Raw genomic sequence first — 12,318 nt, forward strand, 5'->3', positions numbered from 1 at the left:
AATTTTTTTTCCCCCTAATATCTAAACTAAATCTTCTTTGCTTCAATTTATCCCTTTAGCCCTTATCAGGCTGCTACATTAACTGTAATAAAATGTCACCTCCATTTTTGCTCAAATATGTAAATAGCCATTGCAATGTTACAGTGCCCTTTGGTTTCCTTCCTGGTTTTTTCTGAAGTGCGGGTTGATTCTGCTGCTCTCCTCCAGCTTTTGCAGAGGACGGAGCCTGGAGCAGGATTTTTTTTTTGTTCCTGCCCGGGCTTGACTGCTACAATTGCAGTGCAGGCTGTACTTCTGTTTGTAGGCACAATGGCAAGGCTTGCCCTTTTTGTAGTAGAGGGTCACTGCTGAATCATGTCCTGTGTATGAGGCACTGTGATGCCCAGCTCCTTTGCAATAAAACATAGGTGGTTGTTCCCCTTAGTGTGTATCCCTGGATCAGTGAGGTGTCTTTAGCTGTCTAGCATTGACTAGCATCCAGTTTTTCAGACTGTTCTTCTCTTTTACCAAGGTCATTTTTCTTTTTTTAAATCCTAACCTCTGAAGTACTTGCAGATCATTTTCCTTCTGGTATCTCTATGTATGGGTAGGCGTGAGGAATCTGCTCTCCTGATTCTGTAACACTGATGCATGAATGATAGTGATTATCCTCATCACTATTTGCCATAAGGGATCTGTATGTGCAAATTGTTAAGAGAAATTGCCATGACAATAAACTCTGAGAACCTGCACAAATTCTAGATGATAACCCTTATTTACAAGGGTGGACATGGATAGTAAATATCAAACAATATTAAGACACGATTGTAAATGTTACCTTGTTAGTGGCATTTGCACAATTTTTATTGTACTTTTTCTTGTCTCCCAAAATATATTCTGACGCATTCACCTTCATTGTCTCTCTTTTTTTTTTTTTTTTTGATTTAACTAGATTTTGAAACTTCTCAGTAGATTCATCATAGATGTCACCTTTCAAAACAAATGCTATTTACCACCCTTGCTATTAACCTTGTGGCGGCTGCTTCTTCTGTGTCACAGAAATGAAGCTTTTCATTATTCATATAACTCTCCTATCCACTTCTTTATTCCTTTCTGCCTTTCCTTTTTGAAAGATGCACGGCAAGGGCATTTTTAATGTAACTTTTCCACCTTTTTGCTGAATGCATAACCTGAAATCTATGACCTTTTTTTTGAGTTCATCTCTTTTTATGAGCTGTTCTTTATATGGCTCATCTGTTCTTTTAGAGTCTCTTTCTTCTCTTCTCCTCCCCGGCAGTAACACCTTTTTAGGATTCACAGTCTTTTATGGTTCTTTTCCTTTGTTCCTCTGATCCTCACTCCATTGATCCCTCCTGCATGTTCCTACAGTGACCACAAATACTCTTTGCATTTCCCTCCTCTGTTCTGTCTTTCTTGGACTTTAAAGAAATCACAGTAAAAAAAAAAAAAAAAGGGAGAGAGAGAGAAAAAACATTAAGAAAAGGCTGGTCAGCAATTAGGGACAGGGCTGATGCAGAACATGCCTCTGACCATGACCTGATCTCCTGGAACCTTCCCTGGTGCCTTCCTTTCCTTCTCCTGCCCTGCTCCCACCAGATCTCCATGCTTCCTCCAGCCACTGCTGCCCCAAACTCCCTGCTTTAGGGGATGGCTGTTAGTGGTGGCACTGTCCCTGTTAAAAATGCCCTCCAGGTCTCTCCATAAAGGCAGGCTCCTGCCCCTTGCTGGGACCCCCATGACTTGTCTGGCTGCTTGCACAGGAGCATGAACCTGCCAAAACAGGAATGGAGATCTGGACCATCTGGCCTTTTCTTCCTTCTTTCCCATGTAAACTTAGCTAACGTTGGGAAACAGCCCATAAATGACATGTATGATTGAGGCAGGGGAGGCGTAGGGGCTGGCAGGCTGCTGGTGTTGGGGGAGAAGGGCCTGGGGTGATGTCCTGGGGAGGAGGTGTCTGTGTCTGGTGGGGAGGCCTTGCTGCTGACCTTACAGGAGGTAGGAGAGAGATGGGTAATCCTTAGCGTAGGTGCACTGGTTAGGTCTGGACAAAAGGAAGCTTGGTTGGTTACTCATGTGTTGGGCAGGATGGGGAGCAGGTGCTGAGGTCACTCGCTGCAGGCATTGTGATCTAGAATAAACTGGGAGCTCGAATGTCCCTCAGGACAACAGAGGGGTGGGGGGCCCAGAGGGTGGCACAGAGCATCCCGGCCTCTTGTCAAAGTAAGTGTCCACGGGAGGTAGGAATGAGGGTGGAAGCCCAAGACTAGAAAATATTTCTAAGTCCTGATACATACTGGTCTAGGAGGTAGCTCCAGTGAAACTAATGAACAGGGGTATGGAAGCTCATGTTGTAGCTGAAATCACAGGTAGTTTTCTGAGGGAGTGGGCATAAGTGTCAAATTTCATCAATGGATAGCCTTTCTAAAAATGTTCTGGTGTTTTAAAAGGATAGACTAGCAGCAAGTTAGACATATAATGCTTACTTAATGATGGAATCGTTTTCCAGAAACTCCATTTTAGGGAACAGCTAAATTTGTAATTGTGAGGTCAGTTTGGGTTGCTTCTTTACTTCTTCTTCCATCCTACCTGAATTACTTCATGAACCTTGCTGGGACTTTGGCTAAATCTCTTGTCTTGCTTTCCTTCTCAGTTGTTTTCCTCATCCTTTTTTTGTCTCTGTTCCAAACCCCAGACGTGGGACAGTAACTACAGCTACTGGTGCATTTGTGTGCAGAAGGATTTTAATTTGTATGTTTATTTTCTTCCTCTAATGGGAACAGAATATCAGACTTTCATTTTGTTCCAAAGGGCTTCTTCCCAATGCAATTCCTGTCATAGAAACCCATGTGATCTATTTTTTCTGTGTTCTTGTGTATTTTTGACATTCAGACATTTTATTGGAGGAAAAAAAGAAAAAAAAAAAAGAAAAGAAAAAGAAAAAGAGAAAAAGAAAAAGAAAAGAAAAGAAAAAGAAAAAGAAAAAGAAAAAGAAAAAGAAAAAGAAAAAGAAAAAGAAAAAGAAAAAGAAAAAGAAAAAGAAAAAGAAAAAGAAAAAGAAAAAGAAAAAGAAAAAGAAAAAGAAAAAGAAAAAGAAAAAGAAAAAGAAAAAGAAAAAGAAAAAGAAAAAGAAAAAGAAAAAGAAAAAGAAAAAGAAAAAGAAAAAAAAAGAAAAAGAAAAAGAAAAAGAAAAAGAAAAAGAAAAAGAAAAAGAAAAAGAAAAAGAAAAAGAAAAAGAAAAAGAAAAAGAAAAAGAAAAAGAAAAAGAAAAAGAAAAAGAAAAAGAAAAAGAAAAAGAAAAAGAAAAAGAAAAAGAAAAAGAAAAAGAAAAAGAAAAAGAAAAAGAAAAAGAAAAAGAAAAAGAAAAAGAAAAAGAAAAAGAAAAAGAAAAAGAAAAAGAAAAAGAAAAAGAAAAAGAAAAAAGAAAAAGAAAAAGAAAAAGAACCTGAAAGTTCTGCTTTTTAGATATTTCTTCTGGTTACTCCAACTCCATCGCCATGTTAAAACTGCACTTTGGGATTCCCATCTGCAAGGAGAGCTGAGCATCTGCTGATCTTCCAGTGTCTCTGTTGGCATCTCCCACTGCTTCTTCCTGCCCCAAACTTCCAACACACTTCCACTGAAATAGAGATGTGACACCTGCGAGACTGACTTCAAGGAGTAATTACCCTTTGCTTAGTAGGTACACTGCTGCTTGCGATCTAGATGTCAGTTGTGTCACCTCTTTGGTACAATCAGGTGGTTTTTGTTTGTTTGTTTGTTTGTTTTTTGTTGTTTGTTTGTTTTGCTTTTCCTTTCAAAAGCTATTTTGGACAACAACTCTTCCCACTCCCCTCACCCCAGACCACACCCCATGCTGGGAGTGCACGTGTCTCTAGGAAGCTTTTGAAGGCAGTGTCATTCCAGCAATGGCACAGACAGGGCAGAGTGCCTTTGATCACTTTGTCTTTTTTATGAACACTAGAAAAGAAAAACCCAAGGTTTGAAGACCAGAAGACCTGGAGGAAAAAAAAGAGGGAGAGTGAGGAGGGAGTGATAGAGCATAAAAATAACGTCTGGGATAGTGAGTCCAAGGCCCATCACCAGCCCCACATGGTGGCCACCAGCTTCTGTATGCTGAGAGCACCTGTGTGTGGCAGCAGACCTCCTGCTCCACATGTCACCAGCAAAGCATCAAGCATAAGCAGAAGAGGAGAGGGAGGCCGCAGGACACGTATGTGCATGGTGGCACTGCCTGGCACGGAGCTCAGCACTGGGAAGCAGAAAGCTGAGGGCAGGCCTTGAGAGGATGGGAGGAGCTTGGTCTATGTACCCTTCAAACCACACTCAGCCTGCAGCTTTCATTTTTCATCTAAAGAAAGTTTGCACTGTGTAGAAGCAAAGAAGAAAGGAGAAAAACCTTTACGCACCCAACGTGGCGAAGACTTTTAACGTTGCCCTTAGATGTCACATCCTTTTCCAGGCCCTGAAAGCTCCTGTGCCTGGGTGGAGCTCACTACTCCTCATTACTGAGGCCTCACAGTCTGGTGGCTGCTGTCGTGTTCTTGCTCAGCCAGAGAAAAGCTGTCTGCAGTAGTCAGCATCCAACCTTAATGTAATGCAGAAAGGGTTCCTTTTAACAGCTCTCTCTCCTGGATACTGTAATGCTCTGTTTATTGGTACTGACATTGTAGCACCGCCACCGCCAGCGTATCAGAACCGATCTGCTATGATACGGCCAAAATTTTAATTCCGCTAAGGAAAAAAACTGTAATCTGAATGGCACTACTTACTTTGACTTGTGTAATGTTTCAAAATACAAATTATGTAAGTTTATTGGATGAGACATTTTTGGTATTCAGTATAATCCGTCGTTTCAGAAATCTAAATAGAGCATAAAATCAAAAACAAAGGAAGCAAGATAAGTCAAAACAATTTTATTTACCGTAGCAAAGCAAATAGTTTGCTGTTGTAAAAGGTGGTGGTATTTATGTTGTGTTTGGGGGTGGGAGGTGGAGGGGGCTTGGTTTGCTTTTTGTCTGGTTGACCGATTTTAGTTGTTTGTTTCATCCCCGGTTGTTCTGCAGTGACCGTCTCCCCCTTCTTTCTATTTGAACTTATTTTCTGTTCAGAGAACCGGTACTGGTGGAGAAGCCAAGATTTTTCCTAAACCCTCGGCTGTGGTGCTAAGAACAGCCGCCAGCTTCGCTTCCAGCGTTGGCACCCGGCGCACCCGCCGAGCCAGGCGTCGCTGGGTGCCCCCAGCACCGGGGGCCCTCAGCCTCGGGGGCCCCCACGCTGCGGCCCTCGCAGCCCGCCGTGGGCAGCTCGTGGGACGCGAGTGACACCTGGTGGGGGCGCGCAGCAGCTGCCGTCGGCAGCCCCACAGCGGGGGGCTCCGCGACCCCGCTGCGCTACCCGGGCGGCGGCGCGGGAGGGGGCGTGGGGCAGGAGCAGGGGGAAAGACAAGGGCTAGATCCTGTCCCTTCCCCGTGGGAAAGGCATATCAGCGTTGTCCGACTCAGCTTTCTTCCCGCCGGAAAAGCAGGGCATGGGGGAGAAGGAGAAATGTTCATCTGTGGGGCTCGCCGCACCCCACCCTCCGTGCCTCGCTGAGAAGGAGGAGATGCCCCGCATCTAACAGCCGTGCTGGAACCTCCCTGCCTTCCACCTGCGCGGCCGAACGACACGTGTGTGTGCCGATATGATGCGCACGAGTACACGGGTTTCATGTGCGCTGATTTGAGGCTCCTTTGCCCTCTCTCCAGACCCTAGTCCATGTGTTGGGATTGCTGAGAGACCAGCTCTGTGTACTTCAGCAATTTCCATCTAATGTTTTCTTGCATGTCCAATTCCAGCTTTACCTCACTGTGTGAGGCCAACTGGCAGGCCAGGGCTGTACACCCCAAAGTCTTCAGACACTGAACCACTTTTGGGAAGCTTTTCTGTGGAAAATCGTGTAAGTGGGCAGATACATTTCAGCTTTGAAACTTGAGGGATGAAAGGAATGTTTTTTTCCATCACAGACATTGGTAATAGACAGCCAATCTTCATTACATAATGTTTAATGAAGAATATATTAGGTACTTATATGTAATATATTTTATGTCTGGACTGGATGCTCTGTAAAGCAATTGTCCTGGCTTCAAGGGATGGAGAGAAAGTTTGTCTTTGGTTGGATATATAGCGCTCCCCTTTGGGATGGTGTCATTTGGTAATCTCTGCCACATGTTCTTATGAGTAGGATGTTTTTGTTTCCTTACTGTGTCTCCCCCCAAGTCCTGCCGGGTAATATTTCAGATGGTCACGGTCAGAAAAAGCGTGTGACAACTTCCAGATGTTCAAGTAATCAAAGTGGCCTGCAGATCTAAGAGAACACACCAACAGACAAATGAAGGATAACTTGAAGGGCCGCGGTCTAAGTGGGGGGTCACGTTCCGAGGCGGCGCAGCAGGCTGAAAGATAACCTTTGAATATCTGGAGGCTTCGCCAAAGTCTGCATCACTTGCTGAAAACAAGACGGCCTGATGATGTGGCTGGGCAGGAGCTGCAAGCCGACTACACGGGCTCCAGTTGCGGTTTCCCAGATCTTGCAGCAGCGCTGGCTTAGCGCTGGCTTCCCGGGGAGCGGAGAGGGCCATGGCTGCGCCGGCTGCTGGCTCCTGCCCGCAGGGTGTGGTGGGCCCTGGGGAGCGGGACCATGCCCAGCTGCTGGCCACCCCAGCAGCGTACCTGGTCTGCCTCCACCAGAGGTTGGCAGGCCCCGGGGGGCGGCTGCACTCACCTCTTGAACAGGTGGCCTGCCTGCCGCTAGCATGGCCCTAGCTGGGCAGTGCCAGCGCTTGTGTAGGCGCCAGTAGTGAGTGCACAGCTGGGCTTCGGGAGCTGCCCAGCAGATGTATTCCCAGCTGGTTGTTACTGGTCCATCCTCCTGGCTTTATAGAAATGGACATGGCAATTGAAAAAAATGAAAAAGGTGGGGCATGATATTCCTCTGTGGTAATGTAGACACATTCTTCAGGAAAAAAAAAAGAAAAAGCTGCTTATATTAACCACTGTCAGCCCAACGCTTGTGGAGGTGAACGAGTGAGGTGGCATGGTGCAGCACACATGGAGCAACACTCCCAGGCAGGGCAGTCTTGTCCCTGGTCTCAGCAGAGATAACACTCCCACCCCATGGCATCCTACAGCAAGACTGCTGGTGCCTTTGCGTATGCAAGCATTTCGTGTGGCAGCACCTCCGCTGTGGACAGCACATCCTTTGAAACAGATGTGCTCTACATCTGCCTGCTGTGTGTAAAACCCGCAGAGCACCACTGGAAAACTGGTTTTCAAAGCGACGTGGAGCACTGGTAGGGGGCAAGCATCATTATTATTATTATTACTACTAATTACTGCTACTACTATTGATATTACTACTACTAGTGGATATGGTTCAGAGATGGGAGGTCAGGTTGATGGTTGGATTTGATGATCTTGAAGGTCTTTTCCAAACTAGATGATTTGATGATTCTACTGCTACTACTGCTACTACCAGTAATTTGTGTGGAAATATTGCTGGCTGAAAACCTGTCAGCTGCTGATGGAGAAAAGGAAGATCCGATCACTTCCAAGGAACAGCTGGATTTTTGAAAGTTGCTGTGACTCCTGCAGGCCATTTAGTGATGGAGCTGATGTTTTTGATGCATTACTGTTTGGGAGATTGCTACCAAATATTCTTTCCCCTTGGCATCAAGACTTTATATAACTTTTTATGCAACCCTACATAGTATTTTTACTACTTGGAAACTAACGATGTAGGATGCTAGAAAACTGAGATCCATGCTAGGAAAAGAAACAATTTTGTGACAGTTTGTCTAACAGCAAAGGTGTCTTTCATCAGACAGGCTCTCCTTATTGCACTCTCCAAGAACTTGGAGAATTTCTGGCAAGATTATTATTTGGTTTCATTCTAAGAATTACTGTGTACCTACATAGAGGGCAAAAGAACAATATCTCGCTCACCTGGCGCATTGGACAATGTTGTCTGTGTGCATGGATGGGGAGCCTGAACCTGAGAACTACGTTGGTAGTGGTGTAGTGGCTTTAGAGGAGGCTCTCCATGGCAGAGGTAAACAGCCTGGAAAGCATCCGTGGACCCAAAAGTGAGGAGGTGTTGCAGTTCACAAGGACACCAGTACCTGGATATGCTGCAAGAAGGTGTTGGCTGTGAAAAATTGGATCTGGGCAGTACAATGGAAATCTATTGAGATGAGTGATCTCCATCCTAATTCATGTCTGTAAGACAAGGATAAATAGGTCTTTTTATGTTGTACAGCATGAAAATTTTTGGAGGCCTATGTTCTTCTACTAGTTGGAGCATCAACAGCATGTGTCTCCACAATTTATAATGTGGTTGTCAAGACTACCAGCTCTTTTCACACATCCAGAGAAAAAGTTGCAATTACCTAAGTATGGCAAAATAGAAATGGAAACCATTCCCTGCACTGGAAGCTGACTCGGGAAGGACAGATCATCTATGGGGAGACAGGATAAAGAAAATGTACTGACTCAGAAACCAGAAAACTATGGGAGAAAAAAACAATCAGCATTTGTCAGACATCTACCTACCTCTCTGCTATCTGCCTATATGTGTTTTTATTTAGCAAAACGAGGCCTTCCAATTTATTTATTTATTTATTTTTAGGAATTAAAAATCAAAGAAGATCCAAGGTTACTCTGCCATTGTGACAAACACCAAAATTCATTAAGCACAAATGCATAGGCATGCTCCTTGTAAGCTGGTTGTTCCACTTGCATGCTTGATGTGTTTCAGACCACATGTCTGGTCTCCATTCAAGGCTCCATAGTTTAGAAAGAATTGCAGTTCATTCTTCAGAAGATGTGTCAGCCACTGTTATGGATTAAGAAAACAAAATATGCCTTCCACATTTACTCTCCCAGCAAGGGATGATTTTTGGAGGATTTGCTAGTCACATAATTCCAGTCACATTTCTTAACATGTCTGGATTTCTTTGTGGTTAAACTTAGACTCTGTCCTTCTTGGATTTTGCAAGGCTTGCTGGGGGTGCATTTACCTGTGCAGTGTTTACCATTTAATTGTCATAATTAATACTTACCCTTTGCACTCAGTGTATTCTACTAAAATCATTTTGTCAGGTTAAAAATTGCAAATTAAAATATTCTCACAGTGGGAGGACCCTATATAGAATTTTTGCAATAAAAATTCTCCAATTATTTCCAATTTGATTGGAATTTACAATGAAAGATAAACCTTTTCTGTTAGTAATACCTAGATGTGGTCCTCCTGAAGCTTCAGATATGAATAATATCTCTCTGAGTTTTGCAGCTATTTTAATTTCCCGGCCTACCCTGTGGCTCGAGTAACCACAAAAAAATAAACAAACAAACAAACAAAACAAGCAAACAAAAAAACCTACATCTCTGTCCAGTATTGTCACATCTTCTAATTTGCTTTTCCAGTTTTCTTTCAATTTCATTATTTATTTGCAGCTTTAGCTCCATTTTTCCTCTTTTCCTTGGGAGCTTGGAAAGTTCTCTCTTCTTCCCTTTCTCTGCCTCCTCTTCTTATTCAGAGTCTCTAGTCTCTTTCCCATATTTTAATAACAATCGTTCTGATCTGCTTACTTCAGATCTCAGCCAAATCCTGGTAAAGTCAATGGAAAGGTTTTCCCTGGAATTTTAGACGTGTTTCCTCTGACTCCTTCTGTTGCATTTTTTCTTTCCTCTTTATTCTTATTGCTGCCTGGCTGGCTGATTTAAAAAAATATTTTCAGTACAACTTGTCCTCAGTTACTAAACTGGTAAATAATGGATAAATATAGTTTTGACTGAGAACAGCTTTCTGGCAAAGATGGAGTACAGAACTAAAGAAGAATTTTTCTCACCTTGAGTCATGAGATCTGGTTGGTTAGATTAAAACCATTTACTTAACTTGCCTGTACAGCACACAAAAATCATAGATACCCTTGTACTGATACTTTGTGCTGCCCACGCTACACTAGCTACAGCACCTGGGTAGTGATTTTATCCTGTGAAACAGAAATAGCCTGGGTTTATTTCTTTCTTTCTATCAAAAGTAGCACAAATCACATTTATATATTTAACCAAAAGCAGCTCAGGTTTATTTTTCCCAGTGGTTCTTTTTTTTTTTTATTATTTTTTTTTTTATTCTCCATCTGGAAAGGAAGTGTTGTTCTGTTGTAAGCTTCAATCTTCAACACATAACAATCATATTATGAATTCCTCAGTGTCCTAAGGCTGGCTATCTACCTCTGTAACTCAGTCCTGCTCTGACAGTACTGTCTTCGTATCAAAATGTACTTACTCAGCCCACAAAAGGGTTGTTGCTATGTTTGTTGGGGTGAAACTTTGCATATTGCCTAAAAAGCATACAGAAGACTTTTATAAATGTATTCTATGCATCTATTCACACAGAGGGACTAGTAGTAAAAGTATTATAGTGTCCTCAAAATACATAGCAAAAGTCTAACGTGCAACAGTAATATGAATGTCATTGTATTTTGAATTTTTACTGTAATAAATTATAGCAATAGTTCATACAACCCAGCTATTATCTCAGATTGTCTCTCTGCAGAATCACAAAAACAATCTGAGTCATCCTGACTTGATTCATGTTCAGTTCCTGTTTTGGAAGGCTTCTCTCACCATCATACGGGCTGGTAACATTATTTTTGTGTGAAAGCTTAGATTCTGTACAACAGCTCCACAGTCTATGGTGGATTCTGCAGCATGAATCATGGAAAATATGCATCCCTGGTTATTTGTAGATGGTTATTTTTGCAGAAATTAATCTAGAAGAAGAGCCATGGGATTTTTTATTTTTTCCTATGTGATACATGTGGCTTTTTGGCAGACTGATGGGAATTGTTTGATGGACACTTATCAAACATATCAAAAAATGTTCAGCATTTGAAAAAGGGAAAAGAGAGAGTTGACACATAGAGTCAAGACTGAGTATGAACCAGTTTTAGAAAGAAAGAAAATGAATTTGCCTTCATGAGTAAAGCCAAGCACCAGAGGGTTGTTTCCCTTGTTCTCCCAGGGTCATCTGCATACTCTGACACTAAATTCTAATGAAACTTTTATTTATCTTTGTTGTGGCTTTAATTTTACCTATGTATAATCTATTATTTCAATTAGTACATTAAGGATATATTTCAATTAGTACATGGAGCTGATTAATTAATAAATGACTTCGGCACCCTCTGCTGAAAAACATGACAGAAATAGAAAGAGTGATTTCTGCTTGCCAAGAATTCCTTTCATCACTTGAGAGACATCTCTGAGGTGAAAATTCAGCACAGTAACTCTGGATAATACTTTAGACATGAAGTGCATAATAATGTGTGGCTTCAGGGAAATGAAGCTACACAGAATAATGATGTTACAAGCTAACGTTTCTGCAGTGGAACAGTCCAGCAGGGAGCAGCTTTGTTTCTGGTAGTATTCTGCAAAAATATGGTGCTAGTTTTATTAGTAGTAACAGTAGTAGTATTAAGTCTGGCAAGAGAATAAAACCATCACTAAAAACATTGGCATATGTTACAAAGATTAGGGTTATCATATGTAATGAGGATTAAAAGATCTCTAGAAGAGAAAATCTGAAGTGCTTGATCATTTGATGGCAGACAAATGAAAACCAGTCATTTTTACTGCAGGAAAAGATGAGATCAGGCACAGAGAGACACAGAGTACAGGCTGTGCTTGCTGGTGGGACCACTCCCCACCAGGGACCAGAGAGATTAACAGGACACGTAGACTTATGTCCAGATCATTGTCTGGACATGATTTCCAAGTGTAAAACTGGTCCCAAAATGCTGTGATTCCTGGGAATATATATTTTTGAATTGTTTCATCAATATGTGTGTTGAGCTCTGAAGCATGCTGTTTGCTTCAGGCACTCCTACAATCTGCCTGAAAAGTGAAGAGGGTGCAGGCAACAGCTCTGAGAGCAACTAAAAGACTGGAAAATACCTGCTAGTAGAAACTTCAGGAACCCAGTCCTCTAAGCTTAACAAAAAAAAAAAAAAAAAAGAGGGTTAAAGGGTTATTGATCGCAGGTGGTAAGTACTTCAGGACTAATGCTCTTCCAATCTAGCAAATAAAGATATAAAAAGATCTGAAAAGATCTGATGGCCAGGGCTGGAAAAATTCACAGGAAGAAATGGCCACACATTTCGTCAGTGAAATACTCAGTTATTGGCATGGATTGCAATGGGCTATTGTGGCTTTTCTAACATCAGTAATTTTTAAATCGAGAATAGATGTTGTTGGTTTGTTGTTGTTTTTTTTTAA

General features: G+C 42.2%; 1 protein-coding gene across 1 annotated transcript in view; it reads left to right on the forward strand.

Moving 5' to 3' along the window:
* The window catches only part of RGS7 (regulator of G protein signaling 7), a 268,219-nt gene that overhangs the window by 254,003 nt on the left and 1,898 nt on the right, over nt 1–12,318 (forward strand). The window lies entirely within an intron of this gene.

Source organism: Anser cygnoides, chromosome 3 (genome assembly GCF_040182565.1).
Source record: "Anser cygnoides isolate HZ-2024a breed goose chromosome 3, Taihu_goose_T2T_genome, whole genome shotgun sequence".
NCBI lineage: Eukaryota > Metazoa > Chordata > Aves > Anseriformes > Anatidae > Anser > Anser cygnoides.